Source organism: Castor canadensis, chromosome 4 (genome assembly GCF_047511655.1).
Source record: "Castor canadensis chromosome 4, mCasCan1.hap1v2, whole genome shotgun sequence".
NCBI lineage: Eukaryota > Metazoa > Chordata > Mammalia > Rodentia > Castoridae > Castor > Castor canadensis.
Genome location: NC_133389.1, coordinates 69,604,608 through 69,631,956, shown reverse-complemented (window position 1 = coordinate 69,631,956; position 27,349 = coordinate 69,604,608). Strand labels below are relative to the sequence as shown.

The 27,349-nt window shown below is 40.3% G+C and overlaps 1 pseudogene; it reads right to left on the bottom strand.

The window, feature by feature from the left end:
• Nucleotides 1-1,863: 1,863 nt before the first annotated feature.
• LOC109679483 (chromodomain-helicase-DNA-binding protein 1-like) lies at nucleotides 1,864-26,848 on the bottom strand (annotated as a pseudogene).
• Between the last annotated feature and the right edge of the window lie 501 nt (nucleotides 26,849-27,349).

Sequence of the window (27,349 nt, the reverse complement as noted above, 5' to 3'; positions counted from 1 at the left end):
AATGTTCAGCATTGAATATGCCCAGTGTATGTCTGGCTATCATGATGCATGTGTCTACCTGCATCATTTCCCTGCTAGATATGATTTCAATTCAAGTGATCACTTCAGGCACAGTCTTTGGTGGATTAGACTTTAGTTCTTCATTGGCATTAAGTTGTTAGTATGTCTTCCTTCCAAGAACATTGGTGGAACCAATGTTACTTCATGTGTTTTTCTAAGTTTGATCCTTTCTAAAGTGCTAAAAGTGTCCAGTCAGTAAGTTAAGGCCAGGATTTCAGCTATTGTGGATAACATTCCACATGCATTGAATATAGGTAGGGTTCCTCTGTGTGTGTGTGTGTGTGTGTGTGTGTGTGTGTGTGTGTCAGTGGTCTTTGTGTGTGTGTGTGTGTGTGTGTGTCAGTCTTTGGTCTTTGTGTGTGTGTGTGTGTGTGTGCATGTGTAATATTCCTGTCATCGTGTATTAATTTCTTTGCTCCTTCTAATACATCCTCATACTACAGACTGTTTCATACTCATTGAGTATATCTGCTGCTTAGGCATTCAGCAGATTCCTTGAATCAAAATCTGTCATTAACGCTGTGGAAATAAATGGAATCCACCAGGGTGTCTGGTGTTCAATGACTTCTGGCCTTGCTCAACATTGCTATTCCGTAGATAGAAAATAGAAATTCATTTACAAGGTAATTATTAGAATCTCACCAATTCGTGTATGTGTGTGTCTGTGTGTGTGTGAAATTTATTGTTCAATTTGCCATCATTGATTTGTAGAAATTAGGTTCATTCCCGAAGTCACTTGAGGATCAGCCTTGTGTAGCTCTGACTTTTGTCTTCAGTTCCATGAATGAAAGGTGTACTGTGTTGTCCCTCATAGAACCTTTGCAGAAACACTCCTTTCTGAGTGTTTCATGATATGCCATAGTTTCTGGTGTTCCTGAAACCTGCCATTCTCTCAAGAGCTGGTAACAATTTCACTGACTAGGGAATAGTAAGCATTCCTTGGCTATAACCTGTGTATGCCTGTGTATTTTTCAGATCAAAATGATGTAATTTCTTTGTTGATAGGAAGTGAATTCATGTGGTCACTTTGAGGATCTTGCCAGTGTGTGTGTTTGCATATTTTCTTGAAGTTAGGAACACAGAAGCCTGGAATCCCCTGGTTCCCACTATGGGTTGTTTTGTGTCAACATAAGGGAATACCCTCCCACATGATGGGAGATACAGTTCTGAGAGGGAAGTTGACTCATTCAACATTAAAGGAGTTTCCCTGGCTGATTTAACTGCAAAGGGCTGGAGGTATTTTTGTACTCACCACAAGAAAGTCTTCGTGTCCTCCAAACTGTGGGTTTCAGATTGGGAGGTCTTTGGAACAGGACAGAAATGTCATGCCAGTTCAACCTTGAACGACTGAGGAGGGAACATAGAGGAGAAACACAATCAGAAGTTCTTGCCAGGAAACTGCCACAAGTGGCTGGAGACTGGAGGGGGAGGGGCCATAGAAGGAGTGCTTACGTGGTCTGAGCAATCAGGAAAGACTTGGCTGTGGTGTCACAGTGGGCTCACTGCCCCTGGAACTTGGAGAGTCCTGAGGCAGCTTGCCAAGCCTGTTGCTATGGCAGCCCAGCCAGCCAAACAGGAAGAAGCTGGAGGAAAGTGCTCCTGTCTTGTGTGGAAGACTTTTCTTTCAATTGGCGCCTAGGTTGATGGGGCAGGTATTGCAGGAGCACATGGTGACCTGAGCACATCAGGATTAGGGGATTCCATTGTAGCAAACAAAATTCCCTGAGTTCAAACCCCAGTTCAAACCAAAAAAAATAAAATAAAATAAAGATCTCAACTCTGATACTGAGTGTAGTTAATAATTCAGACTTCCTTTTTCTTATGTTCCACTTCTTTTTCCCTCTTCTTATCCTCTATTAGGCTCTTTCTCATGGTTGCTGCTTCTTGTCTTTTCTTCCATCCATCCTCCAGTTCTTCTGGGCTCAGTGTGTGCTTCCTTCTGATGAGCCCCTCCACAAGGCCTGTATATAAGAATCTTAGGAAAAAACACCCAGAACCAGAAGGTCAGAAACCACCTGTTCCTCTGTGAATCTCACTGATCGCTGAGGCACTCTGTACAGAAGCAATATACTGAGTACTGCAAAAACCACGCATCTCCAAGCCACCTTGTGTGGTGCGGAATGTTGGTAAGACATTTCAATTTACTATCCAGGTGATACATCTCACAGGTAAGATGGCCATACTGTGATAAACTCAGCCAAAGTTCTGACATGGTAGTTAGGCTTGTTTTGATTAATTTCATTAGGAACAAGGTACTGCAAAACAGTAAATTCATTCCATGATTGAATACATGCAGAAATCCAATTTTAGTTTAGCCTACTTTAATTCCAATCTTTCTACAAATGGATTGCATAATTTCTTTGCAAATGGAATAGTTCAATATCATTATTGTAATGATATCTCGCATTTAGTGAGCTCACGAAGGCACCAAACTCTGAACATTACATGTATCATTTATGAGCTATCTTCTGTTAATGGCATAGGGTCACCATTCTCAGCAGCAGGATTTGATAGTCCCTTCAGGGTGGATTAGAGGAATAAGGAAACTTTTACCTGCATCAAATTACATGATACATCACCCTGTTTACATTTTTATGACAATATTTTACGTTTTTACATTAGATTTCAGTTAATTTATTACATTCAACAAACATGTACTTACTTGATCCTAGCAACATTTTTTCATTCTCTTAAGAAGACAGTTTGAAAGAATTTATGCTTTTACATAAATTAACAGTTCTTACACTTCCTTTCTTTTAGAGTGAACAGCTCTCTTCATTTGGTTTCTCCAAAAGTTTTCTGAAGACTCACCAGTTGTTCAAATATTTTTCTATCTTCTGTACTGGGCTCTTTAGAATTATTTTTGCCTTCAAATAGGTACATGTGTTTTTCTAAGAACATAAAACACAAAGGAAAATATTAGACATTGAAAAATAGATTACTGTTACTCAAAGCAATAACTGCGGTGAAAAGAGAGAGCAGCCACACTCTAAATATGCTAAGACCTGCTTGTGACAAAGGGATTTCATTTCACACAAATGGGCTTGGGTTCCACATGTAGGTCCCATACATTCACTTTTAAAAGGACAAAACATGCCTTAAAACTCTTTTAGTCCATGTAGATAATTTGAAGCTCTCTGCTGACTCAAATTTCTCATTCATTCCACAGCTATTCCTCAGCACAAATCTCACTGATTTTAAGTATATATTCCATATATACCTTTAATACTCAACCTTTTCCCCCTTTTTACAATATTAAAAAAAAAGTGACAAATCTATGAGAAAATGAAAAATCACAAACACAATCTCTAGGATTTGCAATATTCTTTACAGATCTCTTGATGTACCTTCATGATCCTCACCTCAGTCCTGGGTAACTAACATTACGTGTGAAAAAGGGAAGCTGAGGCTTACACAGGAATTAAGGGATGCCTCAACTTTCACTGCTAATAAATGGAAAAAGCAAGACTTTCTGATTCCAATGCCAGACTGCTGTTTTCAGTACATTACTGTCCACAGAAAAGCGAAAATGAAGCAAGCTAGGAAAAAATAATTATGGTAATAGTGTAATCTTCAGTAGCACTTTCTGCTATCAGAGCACTTTCACACCTATCAGCACTTTTGATTTTTGCAACTGTGTAAGAGGGCAAAGCAGACATTAATAGCACCATTTTACAGATGAGGACACAAAGACTCAATGAGGATGAGTGATTTGACTTGATCATGAATCAAGGGATAATCATCCAAGATCAACAACCACAGACAGGTAAGATAATGATTTGACAGTGAAGTGTATTTAACTGCACATGTTACCAAATAATGTATTTTCACAGCATTATGATATCAGCTGTAATTATGCAACAAGGGACTCCTTTCTGACAGTTGAATTATGTGAAAAAATATATGATGTTTTCAAGCAGTTGGATTAACTACGAAATATAATCATGTTTCTGAAAACATTGCAATTTTATTTTGTTCTAGGAAACGTTAGGAAAATAAGCTGGAATTAATCTAGATGCTTGCAGAAATGGATGTAAGCTTTGGTATTTAAGAAAATCAACTATAGCTTAAAAATAAGACTACATACATCTATTACTTCCCTTACATGAAACCTCTAAATGACAGTAAAAGGATGTTTAAAAAGGTGGGTGAGACAGTGCTTAGATGAGAAAGTTCAATAATTCTTTGCAAAGTGGAAAGTGGCTGGACGGATATTAGATTAAGAAGAGTTGTGGAAGTAAAACAACCTAATCCATGGCTGACTATGGAAACAGAGAGCTTCCCAAGCCTCCAAAACCTCAGGCCTCACAAATACAGAGCACCATGAGGTAAGGGAACTGAGAAATCTGTACACAAAGCAATGGGACACCCCAGCCAGGCTCACCCCATGGATTCAGTGTAAGCAAACTGGTTTACTCCAACTCCCACCTCTTCCATGGAAGATATGAGATGATTCATCTCTGGAAAAAAATGAGTTTCCCAGTAAAAAGTCTTCAAATACAGGTATCTTGGAAAGCTGCCTCACCAACCAGCCATGCTCAGATCAACCAAGCACCAGGACCTATCTACCTGCTCACAGCAGAGCTGTCATCAACTACATGGCACTTTATGAGCATTTACAGTCAGGCAGCCTGAGGCTATCAGACAGTTCAGAAAAGCTACCAAAAAGAACAAGAGATTCCAAAACAAAATTTTTAAAAGAGCGAGAAGAAATTGGAGGGAAAAGAGACAATGCAGTAGACAGAAGAATCATTTTTTAAGAAGCTATAATAAAGGTCCTCAGGGAAGATTCAGGGAGAATATTAGGCCCTCAAAATAAGAGCAGGATACAATTAAGACAAGCAAAGAACAGGAATGTATTCATGAAGAATGTAAATGGGATATTATTATAAAGAGCTTAAATATAAAACATGATAGAAGTCAAAGAGCAGTGTCATGCAGAACAATACCAACAACCTAAATCCCATTTTCTCCAGATACCCCATAAAAACCATACACATTAACAATGTTGACAAAACCACGCCAATCCAGGTCTACTGCAAAATTAGGTGTCAGGAAATATTATAAATTTCCATTGGCAGGTAAGTAGAGAAATAAACACCCCAAACCAGCTGAACCAGCTGGGAAGGCAACAGTAGAATGTTGAGTCAGGTGAAGACTGAATAGGAGGAAAAGCAGCGGGGTTGTAATACTGTCAGACAGATGAAATTCACCCCACCAAATGAAGGTTTCACCTGCTGGATGACAGCATTGGCTACTGAGAAATTAAAAGGAAAGAACTAAAATTAGATGCAATCAGAAATTTGGGAAAGCTTTTGGGGGCTGGGGAGATACAACTTAGAATGAGGAGACATCCCTTAACATGTTTTTGGTAAAGGGAAAAAAGAAAGCACATCATGGAAATTCCTAGAGTAGCAAGAGAAGTCACATCCAGCCCATCCAGCCCACTTCCACCACAGAAAGAAAGCTCCATCTAGCAAAGGCAGAGTTCTTCTCTGCATGGGTGGCACAAGGAATGCTTGAATTAAGAAGCCCAGTGAGATTCTCTACTCCTCACCCTCGTCCATATGACTCCCTGCTCCTGCTGGCACAGGAAAACAGTCACTTGAAAATAACCAAGAGACACTAGGGAACATCCATACACAGTTACTTTGATAAAACAAAAAACCATGCAAAATTCAAAACTTCAGAATAGAAAAGGACAAAAAAGCAAAATGTTGACCAAATTCAGAGTAAGGAAAAGACAAAATCACCTTCTTCACACAAGGGGTCCTGTGGAGGTAAATGGCACGTGATACAGCTTGCACTGTGAGTGAGCACACAGTGAGAACTTAACTGATAAAGCAAGTCATTCTGCCCAAAAAGGACATCACTATGTGTAGAGCAGCCTTGTAAAGACACAGGCCTGAGAAGATACTTGGAATGGCACAAAGGTACTCTTTGAGGTTCAGATGAACATAAGCATTAATATAATGATTTTGGTTCAAAGTTCAGCTACAAAGGAACAGCCAGATACTTTTCCAGTTGGTCCAGGAAGAGTTCTTGGGCCAAGCAAATCTATAACAGTATGCCCAAGATAGCATTAGGGCTGGGTGGGAAAGAGGTCCTGGGCACAGTCTCTCCATGAGACTCATCTCACTTATGCCCTAGCTTGGGGTGACTATGCCATGTGCTCTACCTGGGCACCCAACTCACTTCTTTCCTCTTGCTCTCTGCTCCCTCCTCCTGTTACAGGCAAGCAATCAGAGACCCACTGAATTCTGTGTTTTCTCCCAGGATGGTGCTGCCCTTAGAGAAGAGCAGTCTATCCAAGCCAAATTGGAGGATCTACTTAGCTTGAATGGAGAGAACAAAAAGGTCCAGTTAGTTTTTATGAAAGGAAACATCAGGATGTGCTAATTGGCTAAGAGATGCCAGGTACATTCTTTCCCTGACACCCTTTCTTCTCCTCCACCAAGATGACACTTACTAGTCAGTTTAAAGATGATGGGTAAGAAAAGAGGATAAATGATGAACAGAGCTCTTGACCTTGACAGTTCTCTGTAACAACAGAAAAATTTATAAGCCTCCATTTGCCATAAGAATAACAGCACTTTTCAGCATTTTCCATTAGCACTTCTCACTAACTTTTTCTCACAGGTATTCCCAGAAGCTACAAGAGAAATCAGAGACCCCATTAGCTGCTTTCTAACTTTTACACAGCCAAATCTCTTAGAAAGAGAAGGTTCTGCTAAGTACTGTGACTCATCATATGCTGACTCTTTTCCTTTGGCGATTTGCTTCCTATCATAATGCTCTATGGAAATCACCATGGCTAAGACAAGAGACAACTCCTGGTCACCAGACCCAAAGGCTCTTTCTCAGTCTGAATCTTCTTGACACTCCTAGTACTCATCATCCTGCTCTCTCCCCTTATTCCTCCCTACAATTCCCTCAACCTGTTCCCCTATGGCTATCATAACCACCCAGAAATCTTAGATAGCATTTCCTGGCTTTCATTTGCAGCTTCCAACTTTATGCTTAACCTCAGCACAATCTCTGAAATTCTGAGCAAAGTTGGATTCACATTGTGGGTCCTCATCTCTACCTTGCCCTTTCAGACTGGATTAACCATCTCAAGATTATTTATTTTATAACTTGGAAAGTTTATGTGAGGTTAGCTCACATAAGCATAAGCATACCTGGATATGTCTACATTTTTGCTATACAAAACGATGGCAACTGGCTTTCTTGGTATTTGGTTCCAAAACTAGTGGAAAGTGAACTATTTATAACTATTTATGGTAAAGATTAGTCCCTACCAATACCCTCTCTTCAGCCTCCTTATATTTGTATCTTATATTTATTATTGCTCACGTACAATGTGTTGTAGCCACTAAAACACTGCTTGTATTTTTATGAGAAGCAGTATATTATAGCAACAAGGGCATGTGGCTGGAGTTTAAAGAGTGCTTAGATTTGGAGTCCTAAACCTGAATGACCTTGGGCTAACTACTTAAGATGAAGATAAAGATAGTGCTACCTCATTCTGTTGTTATTTGCTGAAACAACTGGAAAAGAGCACTTCAGAAAATATGGAGCACATAGTAGGCATGCTGTAAATGCTCACTCAGTAAACCATCATGTGAAAACAAAAAACACAGCCTGCCCTGCCATCATAATGGATGAGCAAGCACAGAATATCACTGTCAGTAGCAACAGAAATGGAAAAAGAAAAAAAAATTCCACACCTGTACCTCAAGATGGACAGCAAACAAAACAGCATGGTTTACATCTGTTCATTGCCAAAGTGTAAAACCACCATTAGCCTTTGGATATGTGTGAGAAAACTGCTGGTTATTAGGAGTAATTGTAAACCTGGTAACTCAACTACCTGTAACACTGCGTAATGCTTCATTTCCTATACGTTTATTTGATAAGTTAGTCCTTTTAAAGCCTGATTTTCCTTGCAAACTTTTCTAAATGAAAGCCTTTCACTTTGTCTGTGAGTCTTTCCCAAACAATTGTGTTTCTATTGCATTTTTCTTTCTTTTTTTTTCTTTTTTTGTCTACATGCTAGACAAATGGTCTACCTAAGCCACACCCTCTTTATGTTGTATTCTTACTACAAACTATACTTACTAAAGCCTACATTATACTCACTATCCTAACTCAGCCCTTTCTCCTACACCTCCTCTCTTCCCAATTCTATTCTCACCACATAGGCTTAAAGGCTCACAGCTGTGTTGGAGGGTCTGTCTGCCCATTTGCCCACTTCAAAACAGTAGCCAGCTCCTGTCAGTTCTTCTCTGCAATGTTCCTTACAGCAAACCTTTTCATGCTACTGCCCTTGCCAGACATTTATTACTTACTTCATTCCAGGATCTTTCTAGAATCCTAGGAGTTGTTCTCTCTGCACCCAGGCTTTCAAAAGGACCTGGATATATTGTACCACAGGTTCTAATTTTAACTCAAGAGCTGTATATAATAACTTTAAGCCTCTTCCAAAAAAGGACTTCTCTCTAGAATTATCCAAGACATCATTTGGCTCCCATCTATGTTTCCCTTCCTCAAGCAATTAACTGTCATTCTTTCATCCCTTTTTCAAATGGCCCAGTTTTGAATTACTGATCTTGTTTGCCTCCTTTGTGTATGATGTGAGTGGCATAAATCACTGATCAAAGGACCTGGGGTTAAGAAAGAGATTTGGAATTAAGTGTCACTGATAATGTCAAGTTCTGTTTTTAATTTAATTCTCTTAACTGCCTCATAAGGTAAAAAGTGTCATCCTAATTTTTACAAAAGCAAAAAAGAAAGTAGGTCTATAAGATTAAGATATCTGCTGGAAAGCCAGGTGTGGTGATTCACTTCCATAACTCATGCTATTTGGGAGGTGGAGGCAGGATCATGAGTTTGGGGCCAGCCTGGACAAAGTTAGTAACACCCTGTCTCAGAAACAAAATAAAGGCTGGGTGATGCAGTTCAGTGGTATTTTGCTTGCCTAGCATGTGCTAGGCTCTAAGTTCAATATCCAGAACCACAAAAAATTTAATAAATAAAGCCAAAAGGGCTGGGGCATGGCTCAAGTGGAAGACTGTTAGCTGAACATGCACCAGGACCTGGGTTCAATTCCTAGTACTGACAAAAAAATTATCTACTTAAGGTCACACAGTCAATGAGTGATGAGGCTTGGATTTGAATCCAAGCTAGATGTCTCAAAGCTGGTTCCCTTTATTCTATAATCTACTGCCTTCATGTACCACTCTCATTTTAGCTCCTCCAGCACCCTGCATGTGTCAGTGCTATGGTGGGTATGAGTTAGGTCAGGGAATGAACGTGTAGTTGAGGAGAATGGGTGGTTAATGCTGACATATTCCACTTACATCCTCACCCAGAGAGCACAGGCCACAAAGCAAGGCTTTCCTAAGTAGAACTGTGTATTCTACATGGAGGTCAGCATCATTTGAAGGTTTCTGCGGTCCCAGAGTAAAATGGCTGGCTTCTATGATCATGCTGGTGAGCTGCAGTTTGGAGGTGCTTTCCTATAGATGATTTCTTCCATGGTGTCTCAGCCAATTAGCCAAATAACTTTAATAGACCTGAACATAAGACAAATGAAAGCAGTTGTGATAAGCATCTGCAAAGCTGGGGAAAGGTGTACCAGGTAGGTATGCCTAACAGGAAGCCAAACTAAATATTACACACACACACACACACACACACACACACACGGTACAATTAAAAGGATATCCTTAGACTAGGGCTTTAACTCAGTAGTAGATAACACATGTAATGCCCTGGGTTTCATCTTCAATACCAAAAGAAAGACATTGTGTCATTTAGACCTGAGCATTTGCTAGAGGAGAGGAGTCAAGGAGACGATAAGGAGGTGTCCATAACTGTGATACCTCATCCCTGGCTAAGGAAAATCCCTAGCAGACACATATTGTCTTCAGGTCAAAAACACCCATCTTTTTGGTGAAGTTCCAGAACCCCTTTTAGCCCACTTTTTAATTTTGTTAATCCCTAACTCAAGAAGCATCCTTCTTAATAAGTTATATCCATTTATAATTTTATCTTTATCTAATAACATAAGTTGGGACTAATAATGTGACCCATCCAACACAACTCCAGGAGTCAGCAGCAAATCTGCTCTCAACTCCCTGTTTGGTGCTGTCACCAGGACCCCAACCTAGGAAAGCCAAGGATGAAAGAAAATGATTCTCACTTGTTCTGCCAATTTGGTGAGCCCTGGCAGCTCCTTGCAAGTAATTCTGAGGATTCAAATCACTGTTAGAAAAAATAATGGTATCTGTTGCCATTACGTTCATGCCAACTCCAATTAAACCAAGGCAAAATGGAGTGTGAGCAGCAGTACAGAGATGAGGAGCTGGGAAACAGACACAAGGCTAGGCTAGTAAACTGAAATTGGCCAAACAGACTAACAGACTGGCTTTATCTTTCAAACCAACACCTCATCACCAACTCCAGAGTCCAGTGGTTGTCAGACCTGGTCCCTGACTTCACATTGCCAGAGTAGGGAACATCTAATTACTGAGTATAAAAGAATGAAAAGAGTGGGAGATAATAGCAAATGAGGATGCTTAAGGTAGTGCAGGAAGTTACTTTAAATCTTTCTGCTTAAAAACCTCATTGAATTTTGCTTAGAATAGTCTTCCAAAATTCTCTTTCAGAAAACAGCTCTACACATGAGATGTCTGCTATGGGCAGAGAAGAGCACTTGATCACACTTATGAGCTAACAAGCAGAGGGAATGACACACTCTCAAGCAGAATGAGAAACAACCTCCCTCTGACTGGAGAAAACCTAGAAAGTCTTTCTGTACTATGTCCACATTAATCAAAGGCAATACAACACACCAACTCAAGACAAAAACAGGCCACGCAACAACCTCTGGTCTTTCTTCAGTACTGCAGGACAAAGGCTGAGGAGGACTGGTTGCAGGAATTAAGAGAACCACAAAGGCAAATTACAACCTTCTCTTTGACTAATGTGAAAACCAGTACAAAATGGACTCACTCTTGCCAGGGTCATTAAAACTCTTTGCTAAAACAAGAGAGCCTACAAGGGCTTGTTCCAAGGCCCTGAATTATGAACTAACTTTGAAGACTACTCACAGCTGGATCTTAAGATAAGTTATTCAAGAACATTCTAATTAAAGCCTTCATCTAATAATAAAGTTGGAATAAAGAGAGAATAATGACTGAGTACTGAAAGGCTAAGTTATACTCAACAAAGATAGCTATACACATGCTTTGTTTATAGTGTGCTAACTGCTATTCTGACACTTTGCATATATTAACTCTTCTACCCCTCATACAACCCTGAGTCCTTACACCATTTTGTATATATTGAAATGGAAACAGAGATCAAGGGATTTATTTGAAGTTGCACAGCTAGAAGATGAAAGAGCTAGGATTCAGTCCCCCATGTTCTGGATCCTATTCATTCATTCTTTCTTTCTTTCTTTCTTTCACTTATTCATTGAATTAAGGTCTCCTTAATATGTTTACCAGGTTGGCCTCAAACTCCTGGACTCAAACTATCTGGAACTACAGGTCACATACCACACCTGGCTCCAGAACCAGTGTTTTCATCTATTATACTCTAATACTTCCCAGGCACTTATTTCACTTAAAAATGTCCTCCATAAAAATTATCTTCTTCTACTGGGCACAATGTCTCATGCCTATAATGCCAGGTACTTGGGAGTCAGAGATCATGAGGACTGCAGTTTGAGGCTAGGTTGGAGAAAAGTTTGTGAGATCCGATATGAATTTATAAGCCAGACATGGTGGCTGTGATTCCCAGTATGCAGGAGATCACGGGCAGGAGAATCATGTTCTGAGGCAAGCCCAGGGAAAAAACTGAGACCCTACCTGAAAAATATCTAAAACAAAAAGGGATGGAGGTGTTGCTCAAGTAGTAGAGCACCTGCCTAGCCAGTGTGAGGCCCTGAATTCAAATGCCAGGAATGCAAAAAAATCTGGCTCTTCATCATGATGATGATTTTTTAAAAATATATTACTATTTTCAGTGCTGGGGGTTGAACCCAGGGCCTTGCACACACTATGCAAGCATTCTGTCACTGAGCTATACCTCCAGCCCTTGGGTGTTTTGTTTGGAAGGGATTCATGAGCTGTCATTGCCACCTCGTGGCAATATGACTCAATCACAGAAATATTTGAAAGTTGGAAGGAAACCCGTTAAATACAAAAGTGCTGCAAAACTGAAGCAAAAACATGATAGCAAACATGGCAGTGTTGTGTTAAAAAGTTAATATCTAGGACTGTTTCAGATCTTATAGGATCTACACTAAGTCCACACACATATTAACTGAAAAGCAGAGACTTCTTTCTTCCCAACTTCAAACATTTTGAACATAATACTGTTCTCTCAGGCAGAATTCTTTAAAGCACAAATGGAAATGATTTCACAATGCTATGATGCAGTTTCCCTGATCCCTAATACTCCCTTGAGACAGCCGATCACATGAATGGTGGCTGAGATGCAGGGTGTTGTCTGTCACCTTAGAAGAGAATGAGGCCAAATGAATCTGTTAACTTACATTATTATCTTTTTAGAGAGGTAAGACATAAACTGATGGTCTTATGGTTAAGGATTATATCTAAAACTTCATTATTGAAACCAAGATTATGAGTTCAAAACTGAATTTAAGCTCTGTACTAAATCCAGGATGTAAGAAAAGTTTCATTTCCCAAAATTGATTTCAAATTATTTGATAGTACATAAAAGCACTCTGTAACTATTACATACAACACCACAAATTTCATGTATAGTATTTATGATTTAAGTTGCATAGTGACACAGTCATATATAATTCTAAATAGCTGGAAGTTTCATTGCAATCACATTTTAAACAACAAAATATCTGTTAAGTTTGTAAAACACTATTCCTAGGGCACTTCTGGAGGAAAAGCAAGTAGCAAAGAGACCTTCATATTTACCAAATTCATGGTGGAAAAAATTCACTGGTAGGGATAAACTCAAAGGAATGTAAGTCAGTTTACAATAAAGACACCTGCACACCCATGTTTATTGCAACACTATTAGCAATCACTAAGGTATGGAAACAGGTAAGATGCTCCACTACTGATTAGTGGATTAAGAAAATGTTGCATTTATGTACAATGAAATTTTATTCAGCCATAAAGAATAAAATTTATTTGCAAGTTAGTGAATGGAACTGAAGAACATCATCTTAACTGAAGCTAGTCACATTCAGAAAGCCAACAGCTGCACATTTTCTCTCATATGTGGAATACAGACCCAATACAAATACAGGAAATATGAAAAACAGGTCACACTAAAGGGAGGTCACTAACAAGAGAGGGAGGATAAAAGAAGGAAATTAAGAAGGTGAATGTTAGGAAAAATGCCAGTCACAAAGAAAGCTCATGAGAAAAGTCTCACGTTCATAGAGCATAGTTTAATAGTAGGCCCAAACTGCCAAGCTGGCCGGGGAAAAAAATGGCATAGCAGTGAACCTGGGTGAGGAGTGGCTTTTATAGAAGGGGAGGTTAAGGAAGTTAGCTCATGCACAGTAGTCTCTGGCAGGAGTGGGGCTTATAGCGTGGGAATTTCTCTTAAGGGGCGGGGCTGCCATTTTGGCCGATTAACAAAATGGCAACATTATTACTCCATCATTCCCCCCTTTTTTAATATGAGGGTAGGGCCTGAGGATCAGGGATTGGGGTGTGAAGCATCAATCTCTTTAGCTACTTCCTGCTGGCAGGGGGCATTGTATGGGGCTGGATCCTCAGGCTCCTGCATCCTGGTGGGGATCCTCATAGCAGTCTTCTGGATGGTTTTGGAGAGGTTGATATCCATGGAGGTAAAACTGGATAAACTTTTGATTAGCCATAGCAGACATGTAGTATTGTACAAGGGAGGAAGCTTAAGAATAGGACAGCAAGAAACATAGGCATTAGGATGGGCATTGGCCAGGAGAACCACTATGAAATGTTGTTCCCTAGACAATTTCTAGAGTCCTGCAATTCCTTTCTCAATTTTTCTAACTGTTCCTTGGGAGGTGTCACCACTGGGGGATCCCATTGAGCTTGACAGCAGAGGGTGTCATGAGAATGACCAGATGAGGGCTGGTCCACAGAAGTTTCAATAGAGAGAGTAGAAGATTCTTTAAGAGAACAAGATCCCCTGGTTTAGCAGGGTTTGCTATAGGGTGGGGCAGGATCTGGTCTGCATGCTCTCCAAAAAGTTCCCTGAGAAGGTTAAGATAAGGTAGGTAGTCAGCCAGAGGAGGAGAGTCTGTTGGGGGCAAGTTTTCTAAGAGAAATGGGTGGCCATGCGTTATTTAAGACCCAAATAGGACTATTAGGAGAAGCATAAAAAGGTGTCTGCTAAGGGATTGCATACCTAGGGATCTAAATTCTGTAAAATCCTGTAACTCCCAGGAGAGCTCTAATCTGCCTTATGGTATGGGGGAGTGGGAAATGGAAGATTGGGTTGATGCACTCATGACTCAGGGAGTGAGTTTGTCCCTTTAAGAACACACCTAGCTAGGTGACCTGAGGGAGACATAATTGAGCCTTCTCCTTAGAGACTTTGTATTCCCAGAGGCCAGAAAGTTTTAAAAGGGACTCAATTGCACTGCAGATAAGGGGCTTTGAGGTTCTGCACTGAAGAAGGGTGGCCTCTGGGTAGTGCCAAACTAATAAGTCTCTGGTTAGGGCCTGTCCACAAAGATGAGGGCTGTTTTTAAATTCTTGTGGCAAAACTGTATAGGTTAGTTGCTGTGAAGCGTTTGTGAGACCTTTAAAGTCAAATAGAGACTGACTGTCAGGATGAAGGTTAAATGTAACACTTTTGGATAAAAGAGAGATTTAGCTCATCAGTTTACATAAACTGACACTTAATTCTATAAATGTTTGTACCATATTTAGATAAAATCTAGACACCAAACACAATTATAAGGTGGTCATTTAAGAGGCCCTTGAATGAGCAAATACATAAATGAACTCTGGTTTAGTAGTACTTAAAGTTTGACAAGATCAACAGAAAACACAAATAATTTCTTTGATGAAATCTTTTTCTGTAACAGTTTTTTGTAGATGTTACTCAGAGAAGAACAATATTAAGATAACCTGTTATTTTATAGACATAGAGAATTTGATTTTAGTTTGACATGACCCTAAAAATCTTTTAGGCAAATCTTAGATTATATTCAACTTCAACTTTATCACACATAGAAGCTTTTTATTATACACTTTTAAAACTTACTCAGACCTTTATATAACATACTAAACCCTTTGATGGCTTGTCTTTATCCTTTCTATTTGAAACGACCTTTATGATAAACCCTTTTTTACAAAATCCTTTCTCATCTAAAAACATTTTTTCCTTTTATTTCTCAAAAAATACATTCACTACCTATCTATATCCTTTCCAGTTGTTTACTTTGTACCTTGTATTTTAAAATTAACTTTTATAAAAATTTTAAATTTATTTTGTTGATTGGAGCAACTAATCAGTAGTCCATGTTGTTTTAAGGAATTTATGATAGGCATAAGGCCTCATCATCCCTCAGGCTTGAGGGGATATTGTTTTGGGTGAGGAAACTGTGAGGGGTTTTTGAGTTTTATTTGAATATGGAGGGCTGTCCTGGCTCAGCCTACACTCATCTCATCAGTCCACATTGTGGAATCTATTATTTCCTGAGGGAAGGGGCAGCAAAAATAGCTGCCTGGGGAGAGGAGAATTTGAGTTTTAGTTGTGATTGTAAATCTTGTCCTAGCAGGGACATTGGAGTTTTAGGTACTATGAGGAAAGAGTGACAGAAGAGGAAGTCTCCCCAACAGCAGGCCAGAGGCTAGATAAAGTAGTGCTCTAGGGGCTGGCCAGATTTGCCCCGAACAATAACTTTTGTCATTGGACCAGGGACCTGGGGAGAAATGTAAAACAGAGAAATGAGTTCCACTGTCTAACTGGAAAATGAGCTTTTGGGTTTTTTTGTCATAATGGCTACCATGAGGCTCCTCAACATCGATGCCAGGAAGTGGAGTGTGGACAGGGTCCTGGGAACCATCAATCCATAGGAGGTGGCATCTTGCCTTCCATCTGGAGACGGGGGCACTTAGACCTCCAGTGGTTTCCTTTGCAGAGAGGTCACGGTCCTGGTTGGGGGCGGGGCTGTCTCCCTGGCTGTCCCCCTTAAGCATTCTCTGCAGAAAAGTCCCTCCTGTCCACCATGGTAGCAAACTCGAGATGTAGGCCCGAGAGCAATGAGGTCATGTCTCTTATCTTTCTCTCTGTTAGTAATGTCCTGGTTATAATATACAGACATGGCTAGTTCTATTAGTTGATCCAATGACTTTTCTTCTTAAGCCACAGACTGAGTTTTCTACAAATATCTGGGGCTGACTGTTAGAAATTTATCTTTGAGGAGAACCTACCTGACCTGTGACTCTGGGTCCATCATGTTATGTTTTCTGATAGCATCCTTAAGATGTTGTAGAAAGGTAAGGGGATTTTCTTTAGGGAATTGCTGTAAAGCAAAGTTGTTATTTTACATTGACACCTGACACTCTGGAGAGCAGATCTCTGAACTGTTCTGGGCCTCAGTTTCCTCATTTGAAGAATGAGGGATCTGGTCTAGGTTAAACTACTTTCTTCCCCTAAGAGATGGCTGAAGTGGCATTAACACCATTTATCCTCTTCATCATTTTTTTTGATTTAGTAATGTTGGGAAATTGAACCCAGGGCTTTGCACATGCTGGGCAGACATTCTCCCATTGAGCTACATCTTTACCCCCATATATATATATTTTTCCTTTTATAGAAAAGGTCTAATTGGAGTATGGTATTGTAATTTAAGGAACCCTGTGAAGGCCACTTCTCTTTGTCACCAAAGGCATATTGAGGCCAGGCCTCAGTACAAAGCTTTTAATATCTACAAGCCAGAAGACTGGAAGGTGCAGATTCCATCTAGACAGAAAAAAAGTTAGAATCCTGTCTTTTAGTTAACAGCAGGCAGCCACTTTAATACAGTCTACCTTTTTTAAAAAAGGAATAAATCATGTGTAAAGTTAGAGAAGGGCATTTTCGGCCAATAATAGTACTATATGGGACAACTAGTGTTAATGTTTGGAGGGAAAAATTTATGTTGAGGCCAAAGAAATAGAAAATTTTAAATGAGAAGTTTAGAGACCACAGTAATGTCCATTTTGCTTTTTCTGGAACTATAACCTTGAGCTAACAATTGGCTTACAAGGGCTGGGTCTGATGCCCCAAGGTGTGAGGTGGGGCTAGGAGCAGGGCTTGTACAAGGTGCCACCCCCTCCACACACACCTGGGACAAATGACCCTGGCTGCCTAGGCCTGATCCTGTGGCCTGTTGCCCTTCCCCCCTTCCTGTGTACTCTGCATGCATTTATTCTAGGGGAAGTGGCAGTGGAGCTTCAGCCATTGCCACATGTGGCTGGTGGCCCAGGATGTGCTGGGTCCTCTCTATGGATTTTCTTAGCTATGGCAGGTGTTTTTGCTGTGTCCAGGAGCCAGCATCCTTCAGCATGAGTGCTCCTGTTTGCTTTCCCTCCTCCCCTTGTGGGGGCAGAGTTACAGTGTGAGAGTGGCAGCTGCATTTTTTGTAAGTGCTTTTGTAAAGCAGCTGATTTAAAGTTACTTTAGTTGAGAGGCCTGCAAACGAGTTGGAATAACTTAAGTCATAAGGTACCATGCTACAGGTTTTTCATGGGAGGCAGGGTTGGGAAGGCAGACAGAGACAAAGGACATGCTGTGAGACCATGGAGGAAGCAGAAAAGGTGTCCTTATATCTTAGGTAAGGGAGGGGAAGGCAGAGCCTGGAGGCACAAAATATGCCTGAGGGATTAGCCATCACCTGCATCTCTAGGTTGCTCCCACTCACTGGTACTGGAACATTTTCAGCAAAATGAAACCTCCACTCTCTGGTCGCTGTCTCAGGAAAAAGGGACATTAGTTGGGAGTGGGGGAGAAGCAGTCATCAGATGTCATAATCAAACAGGATTTTGCCAATGTAGCATGAGGCATACCTGAATAAATCCGGGGCTTGGTCTCAGCCCACAGGAATGGAGCATGAGTTCTCCCAGAGCTGGATTCTCCTTGAGGCCAGAGTTGGCAAGGAGTGGCTTGGTTAACTCCATGACGGGGAAAGTTTTTCAGGAAGATAGGAGGAGAGAGGCATGGTAAGCAGTGCAAGAAGTCTGCTTACATGGGGAAGGAGGAGGTTTGGGAGAGGAATTGGTTGATTTAGAAACTGGTTTACAGACTAATAGAATCTGCACAGGGGAACAGAAAGTACAGAGGGAGGGTTTGATGCAGAGATAGGGAAAGGATTGGGCATAGGAAAGCTCCTTCCATTTACCAGCACGCTCACAGAAATTGTATAAATCCCTTAAAATATTGGGATTGAAATTGCCATTAAGTGGCCATTTGGAGGCATTGTCTAATGGGTATTGGGGCCAGGCCTTATTACAGAGAAAAATGAGCTTTCGTGGCTTAAGATCAGGTGTTAGGTGGAGGGACACAAGGTTGGCCAGGAGACATCCAGTGGGGAGTCTGAAGTAATTTGGGATGGTCCAACTCCCATGGTGAGGCCTGACCTGAGGAGAGATATGGCAGGTGTGCCTGAAATATCAGGTCCTCAGGAGAGACCGAGAAATGTGGAACACCCAGAGGGAACACCTTCACCATGGGGGGTCCACAGTCCCTAGTTTGGAACCCAATTCCCAGGGATGAGAGTGAGCTGTGACCTAGCACCAGGTTTTTGAGGAAATGAGAGAGAGAGGCCATAGCTCAGCATTCAAGGAGGACTCACCAAGAGAGAGAGGACATTGAGGGAAGATTGGCCAGTGGTGGATGGCAGTTGGAGGTGCGCTGGGGTGAAGGAACTTCACTGTGAGCTAGTGAGAGAGTGACATTTTGTTTTTAGGATCGGGGGTCCCAGTAAAGCAGCCCAGATCCCAGAGGAAGGGAATGGGAACTGAGAGAGAGAGAGGGATGGGGTGGGGGAGGCTGGGAGAGCAAGGTCAGTCCTGGGAATGCACCCCAATCAGATTCACAGCACCAAATGTTAGGAAAAACACCACTCACAAAGAAAGCTCAAGAGAAAATTCTCACGTCAATAGAGCAAAGTTTAGTGGCAGGCCCAAACTGCCAGGCTGTCTGGGGAAAAGATGGCACAACAGTGAACCTGGGTGAGGAGTGGCTTTTATAGAAGGGGGAGGTCAATGAAGTTAGCACATTCGTGGTAGTCTCGGCAGGGGTGGGTCTGTCTTACAGCATGGGAATTTCTGTTAAGGGGTGGGGCTGCCATTTGGCTGATTCACAAAATGGGAACATTATTACTGTATCAGTAAATACAGTTGATATACTTCCTCTATAAGAATGAATATAGAATGTTTATACCTGTTGAAAACACCATAGGTATGGGACTAGGATAGAAAGGAGAAAAATAGAGGGGATGAATGAGTTCAGTTTGCAACACATATATACATGGAAATGTCACAATGAAGTACCCTGTACAACTATCTTAAATAAACAAAAAGTTTTTTTTTCAAAAATGGATACCAGGAAGGCAAAATAGGTCCTGTCTTAGGGGTTGGCAATAGTGGAAGGGGGGAGGATATAAGGAAAGGGTGTAGGAGTGTGAATATGGTGGAAATATTATGAACTCATGCATGTCAAAGGAAAAATGAAACCTGTTGAAACTATTCCAGGAATGAGGAAGAGGTGGATAAAGGAAAATGGTGGAGGGGGTGATACATTGTAAAACCTTTTGTAAATGTCACAATGTACACTCTGTGCAACAATTTAAAGAAAATAAACTGAAACCTATCATGTGTAACAAATGTACCATTCTGATGGGGTGTGGTGATAACAAGCATGACTGTGAATGTGGGTGTCATAACTGTATTTGGGAAATTTCGGTGTCTTTCTCAGTCTTGTTGTAAAAACACTTTTCCAAAAAGTAAAATAAATTAAAAATATAAAAATCCTGAAGCCCAGAGAAACAAAACAACAAAACAAATTCATAGTGGTAAGGGCAGCTGCCTCCACTGAATGCAAATAAAACTTCTCACAAAAATCACAGAACTCATTAAGGAAATTGCCAGGCCAATGATAAAGCAGATTAGCTTGCATGGGGTGGATAGAAATGTTACCACACTAGAAGTCCAGTACCATGACAAACTATGGCAATGACCTCAATTCCCTCTTTTTTTATACTTCTTGGTAATAACCTCACCTTTAATGGAATTATGGGAAAATGTGCTAATGGTTGGAATGTAAAGTCCTATCTTGCCTATTATTTTGTTGTTTCCATCATACCCAAGTGGTCTACCTGGCCAGGAATACAGAAGAAATATAAAAAATGGGCTGCTGTCCAAATTTCCTAATGGTCAGGAATTTCTCTTCCCCTCTCACAGAGCCATCCACACACTCATAGCTGTAGCCTTTACATAGAGGGGTAAAAAACGAGACATCTTAACTCTTTTCAAACACTCTTGGGAATAAAAAAATTTCAGTCCAAAACCGAACACCAATTTTGTCTTTTTTCTTATACAGGCATGCCCCTACTTTAAATCTCATGGAAAAGATCTAAACTTAGGGGGCATTTTGACATTTTACAAGGGAACTGACCATACCAGATTGCTCTGGGAATTTATGGAATTAGTACTTGCTGTGATTCTTCCTGTGCCACCTGACTGTCCACTCTATGGCAGTTTGTATTTCTGGGAAACAATTCTTATTCAGGCAAGCATGAGCCCTTGGGAGAAGTGAGGGAGCCTGCCTGATGGCCCAACACACACCTGTTGATGAAGCATGGGCATTCTCTATCTGTCACCAGGCACCATGTCAGAAAGGGAAGTCATGAGTTCATGTGGGCTTGTGTATCAGGGACTCCCCAATGTGACAATGGCTTTCCTGCTGGTAATCACTGGACTAGACACACTGTCCCAGGGAGCATCCAATGGATCTGAGAGACCTACTCTGGACTAACTTTTAAACTTATAAGGTCTGGAGTTGATACTTCTGCACTGCTGGGCTTTAAATCAACCATAATTATAGCTTTTCTCATTATGCCATGTATATTTTGTTATATATTATGCAGAGTTCTCAGGTAATAACCTACATTGTCAACTATCTATATAGAAATGAGTGATCTTATCTTTTGGAGGGGGCACTGTGTTTTTGCTCCCTCCCTTGTTAGAGTGAGCTTTTTACTCTCCTGGATATTATTGAACCTAACTGGGCTTACCTGGGGGTGACTGGAGATTCAGAAAAGACATAGGATAGACAGACAGACAGAAAGTGGGGTCAAGTGTGTTGGGTACTTGGGTGGAGATGCCCAACCCTCATTCCTTCTTTTCTCTATCTTTATTCTTTAAGGACTTACTCCTTGAAGTTCTTTAAAACCTTGTCTAAAACCTCTTCCCTTAGACTCACACTGTCCCATGTTTTCTCTTAGCTTATCTTTAGCTTAATTGCTCTTAAAGTCTTTTGCCCCCAGGCTTTTATCTTTTCTTTAGCATTCTCTCTTTGACTTTCTTAAAGGCTCAGTGCTCAGACTTGCAAAGTCTTGGTCCTCTACCTTGAACTGTCCCATGTTCTCTTTGGCTTTGCTTTAGTTTCTAAAGCCTATGTTAAAGTTCTTTCTTTAGGTTAGCTTTGCTAAGGTCTATGTTAAAGTTCTTGGTGCAGACTATCAGCCCCCTTTCAGCAAGTTCCTTTTAGCAATTCTTTTCCCTTCAGGAATTCTTTTCCTTTCCAAAAGCTTCCCACACCAAAAAGCCCAAAGCAAACAACCCAAACCAAAGCTCAAAGTAAAAGCCAAAGGCAAAGAGCAAAATGTCTTTCTTCCTCCTTCAGGGGTCTTTTACAAAGAGCCATAAACAGGATGGAGGAGCAGCTCTTGGGGAGGGGCGTGACATTGTAACAGGATAAACCTGTGTACCTGCTTCTCTGAACACAAACAATTCAGGAGAAACAGCTGTTCTGCTTCCAGGGCCATGCCAATCTCAGAAAAGCAGGTGAGCCACATCTCGCCTTCCTTGCATTCAGTTCTCATAGGCTTTAATCCACTCTCCACAATCTTTTCCCTGTTTGATTTGTGGTATATCTATAATTCAATATTATTTTTTTTGAACTCAGGGCTTTTTGCTTGCTAAGCAGGCACTTTACACTTGAGCCAAACCTTCATCCATTTATTCTGGTTATTTTGGAGATGGGGAGGGTCTCATAAACTATTTGCTGCATCTGGCCTTGAACCACAGTTCTCTCCATCTCAACAACATAAGTAGCTAGGCTTACAGGTATGAGCTACTGGCATCCTGTAATATTCATGTTTTTACTTATCCTGAGTCAGTGCTCAACTGTGGAGTTGAATGTTTCAAGTCATTGAATGTTCTCATCACTGAAACTGTTTATGGTGCATTTTCAAAAACACTCTATTTCTGCAATATTTGTTCCAGTGAACCACAATTTTAAGTCACATAACCAACAGAAATACAGCATTCATTCCCACCCATGTGTCTCTACCCCACTGTCAATCCCTGCTTCACACACCATTCCCTTTACTTCTTGTCTCCTTTCACTTCTGAACAGTGTTCTTGCACTGCTTTCCTCTCTAATATTCCCACCCCACATATTACTCTTCATGGGCCTGTCTGGCTGTGAAATCTAAAAGGCTTATGTAGCTTAATAGCAAAGGCAAGTCACCTCTATAAGCCATATAGTCTTGGAGAATACCCAACATCTGCGTCATATGTGAGAAAAGTAAAACCTAATGACCCCTGGCAAGAAAAAGAAAAGGAGAAACTGCCAACACTAGTAGTATTTAAGGTAAGGTTTCCTTCAGATGAAACATACCAAAAATACCAGGTTATAAGTAAATGAATGCTAATGTAGAAATATAAATGTTACATAATTTAAATACTTTCTCAGAAACTCTTTACATAAAGAATATTACCTGTACATATACCTATATCCTTCAGAGTGGCAGATCATAACTAGTGTGGATTTCTTTGGGGCATGTATCAATGGATATGAGAAGACCTACAATAACTAGGAGCACTTTCTTGTATACCAATTGACTCAGTCAAAAGAAATATAAGCTTTCATTTCAACAGCAAAATAAATATACACATGTGAAGAGTAAAATGCAAAATTCAAATGCACAGACACACACAACAAAGACCCTGATGAATTTGTGGTCAGCCATCTACAGCTTCCTACTTGAGAAGTAAGTTACTATCACTACAGCTAAATGAACTGAAGCCTGAGAAGCATCATTTTAGAGAAGTAAGGGGCAAGGGGAAACTTCTATGCAATAGAGAGAGAAAAGAGAAAACTAGAAGGCAAGTTGATGGATTGTGTCTAGAATGAATTCAAGCCTGTTACCTTGTTCTTTGCGTAAAAAAGCACAATCCTGTCAAAATAATATTTTCATGAATAAACTAACAATCTAAATGTACAAAAACATATCAGAAGAACAGTTAAGGATAAGTCCTGCAATATTTTAGTTGTTAATACATGGAAAAATTGAACTTGAAGGTGAGGACATTAATGATAATCTCATCTCTGCCACATGCTGGCTGTGTGACCTTGAACAAGTCACATAAATTTTCTGGTTCTGTGAAATGAAACAGTTGGCAAGAAGGAATTTGTTGGCTCTTCTCCAACTCTAATATACTCATGGTAGATATATAGATAATGGAATCAATAAAATACAGAAAGAAATGCAATTATTTAACTTATACATTCCAAAGGTTGGGAAATTTTGACTAATTTGAAGTTTTAGTTTAGCTGGGGCTACCCCTGGGGAAATTTTCCCAAAGGAACAACTTTGAGATCCTGAGAATCTGGGCTTTTTCTAGATTCCACTTTTCCTCTAATGACTAGGAATAACAGGCCTAAGCTGTACACAGGTCACCAAACATAACTAAACCTGGTCTTTGATGCTCAACTCATGTCTCTGGGAAGGATCCCACAATTTCCCCTTGAGTTCAAATGAATGCTCAATGTTTTCTCTGTCCTGAGGTTATGATGCATGATCAACCAGATAGCAGAGTAAGGTCTACAATTGCCAGTGCTGGATTAGGATCCTAAGTGCTGTAGTAATTCAGGAAAGAAAGGGTGATTGTGGAGCAGGAGGCAGGCGTGTAGTTGCAGATTAGGTAGAACCTTAATCAGGGTGCTGAAAAATGGAAAATGTGATTTAGTCTCAAGAAATCAGCAAGTTCCTCAATATTCAGTTCTGAACAGTCACTAGCCCAGCAGTAAACAAGAACCTGCTGCCTACCTATAATAAAGGAAATCCAGCAACTTATCCAGCAAGTGAAGTTTCCCGCTAGCCTCAATCAGGTGGTCTCCAACTTCAAAAGGCTCTGGTTCCACACCTGGTAAAGAGAAAAATCCACTCCCAACAATGTTCCCTCAGTCAGGATATACTCCTCAAGAAGAAAAGCCATTATTTAGGGTGCAGCAAGAGCATCCACACTTCAGCTGTGGAATGTGCCTCAGATTCATCTCTGTTGACAATCAGCTTATAATTGCTTACATGACAATCTCAAGGCTGCTGATCACCAATCACAGAACCTAGCACACTCAAAAAGCCTAACAAATGCTTATCTAAGGGGAAAACCTACTCTTTGGGAAACTGAGGCACAGGGAGATGCTAGTACTTTAGAAAATAAATTAAGAGTGCTGGATATGGTGGGGCACTCTTGTCATCCAGCTACTCAGGTAAAGAAGACAAGAAGATTGTGGTTTGAGGCCAGCCTGGACAAACATTAGCAATATGCTATCTTAAAAAAAAAGAACAATCTGAGTATGGTGGCACCCAGGCAAAAGCACAAGACTCTATCTGAAAAATAAACTGAAAGCAAAAAGTTCTGGGGGTGTGCCTCAAGTGGTAGAGCACTTGCCTAGGAAGCTCAAAGGTCTATGTTTAAACCCCAGTACCACCAAAAATAACTAAATAAATAAGCTTAAATGTGTATCTATTTAAGATGCAGGTCATATCATTACATGGCAAAAACTTCCTTGAAATGACTACTGCAGTCATAAACATTAATCCTTTCTACACTTGAAGTTCCATGGCCAGTGGTCCTGGAATTGTACCACAGGTTTCCATCAGAGCATAATAATAAAGCCCTAGTTTAAGTGAAAACAAAAACACTGCACATCAAATTTATAGGTGGGACCTAAGAAGTTCTCAGAAGGAAACTCAGAGAAGTTGGTAAGACAAGGGCAGGGAGCAAAGGAGACTAAGAAGAAGAAGGAGAAAGTGCTCCCCAGAAGCTGAGTGCAGAAAGGGCTTCCAAGAAGAGGCTAACTGAACCATGAACTGACAGCCACTGTCTGGGAAACACAGAGAGCACTGGAGAACTTGGCAGAGTGGTGACCAACACAGTGGGCAATTGATTGATGAAGAAATGCTCAGATAAATCTAGGTTATGACATATTCTGGAAAATCAATCACTGGCTTTGACTCTCTAAAATTCTCAAGATCATGGAAGACAAAAACAAACCAAAACGAAGAAGCTTAAAAACATTTCAAGATTATAGGAGAATAAACAGGCTTGACAAAGGCAATGCAGAATCTATGATTGGACCTTAGATTTTTTTTATGTCAAAGAAGGCCAGGGGTGGTGGTTCATGACAGTCATCTCAAACAACCTCTGAGGCTGAGACAGAAGGATTACAGTCTAAGGCCAACCTGAGCACAATCATGAGGCCCTATCTGAACAACAAACTAAAAGCTAAAGTACTGAGGCATGGCTTGAGTAGGAGTTCTCGCCTGCCAGCTTGAGACCCTGAAAAAGAGAGAGACAGAGAGAGAGAGAAAAGAAGAAGAAGAAGAAGGAGGAGGAGGAGGAATGAGAATAATAAACAGAGTAAATACAGGCAATTCTTTTGAAAAGATTTTCTATGATTTTGACCACAGTACTGTTCAGAAGAAATAATACAGGAAAGGGAACTGGATTACCATCCAACAAATATGGGTGATCCACACACTTTCGAAGCTGGGACAACTTTCTTTGCCACCTCATTTTCAAATGTATCTGAAATTTTTAAAAAGGAGAGAAAAAGGTGGACTACCAAACCAACCCCCCAAAATTGCCATAAATAACTTTACTGGTTTCCTCATATACCCCTCAATTGTATTAACTTCTTGAATGCACAAAGCTACATTGTGAATTAACAGCACATCCATAGGAAATTGTCCTTACCATCATTTTGTTTTGAGAGGTCTGTATTGAATGTAGTGGTATCTTTTCTTTTTACAAAATTCTCAGTTCCCATCTTCAACTGTTTTCAAGTCAAAAGACTAAACCAAACTAAAACAAAACAAACAAAAAACTACAGCAAATAGACTGTTCCACTCCTGCCTCTTACTTCCCAATCTCATTTCCTCCCAGTGAATTTGATTCAATAAAAGAGTTTTGCAATTTGCTAAATATCTGAGAGGTCAAAGGCATGACTGGGGCATTTAAAAACATTTGCTTAATTAAGGCAAACTTGGTGAAAGAAAAATTTCATGACTTACAACAACCAAGTCTAAGCTACTCTTAAGATAGTCTCACTGAAGCTGACCTGACTACAAAATTGTACCCTGCATTCTTCTTATACAAATGAGTAGGATTATAAAATATTTCCCTGCATGAAAATCACATGCTCATTTACTTTCCAAATAGACAAATGTCTGCTGATTATTGAGATCTTTCATCAAGATGGCCTTGTAGTATTTTTTCTGCAATGCTGACATGCCATGATATATCACTACTGTCTTCTTGGGAAGCTCAGTAGCTACCTCAGCTTTCACTCACCTCAGCAAAAAAAAACATACAAGAGTGTGGGACAAAAGTAGGCAAGGCATTGAAATCTACAGAACACACTGCAATATTTTAATATTGTTGCTCCTTTTCATGCTATGTTTTGGGTCATTATTTTTCACAGCACAGATGCTTCTGGGTTTACAATAGGATTACGGCCTTATATAGCTATTGCAAGTTGAAAATGTCATTAAGCTGATAATATGTTTAATATAGCTACCCTACTGAATACCAATACAGTAAAAGTGCTTCAAACTCACAGCTTGCCTAACTCTGCAGCTGGGTAAAAAAAATCTAAGAGGAAGTCTATTTTACAGAAAGAAAAAGAAAAGCTGAGTTATTTTGTTTAGTTTACTGAAGACCTTCATGAAAACAATGCTGGCAACAACCACACTGTGGAGGATCAGTCATTTATCATTAAGATTGCTGGCTAA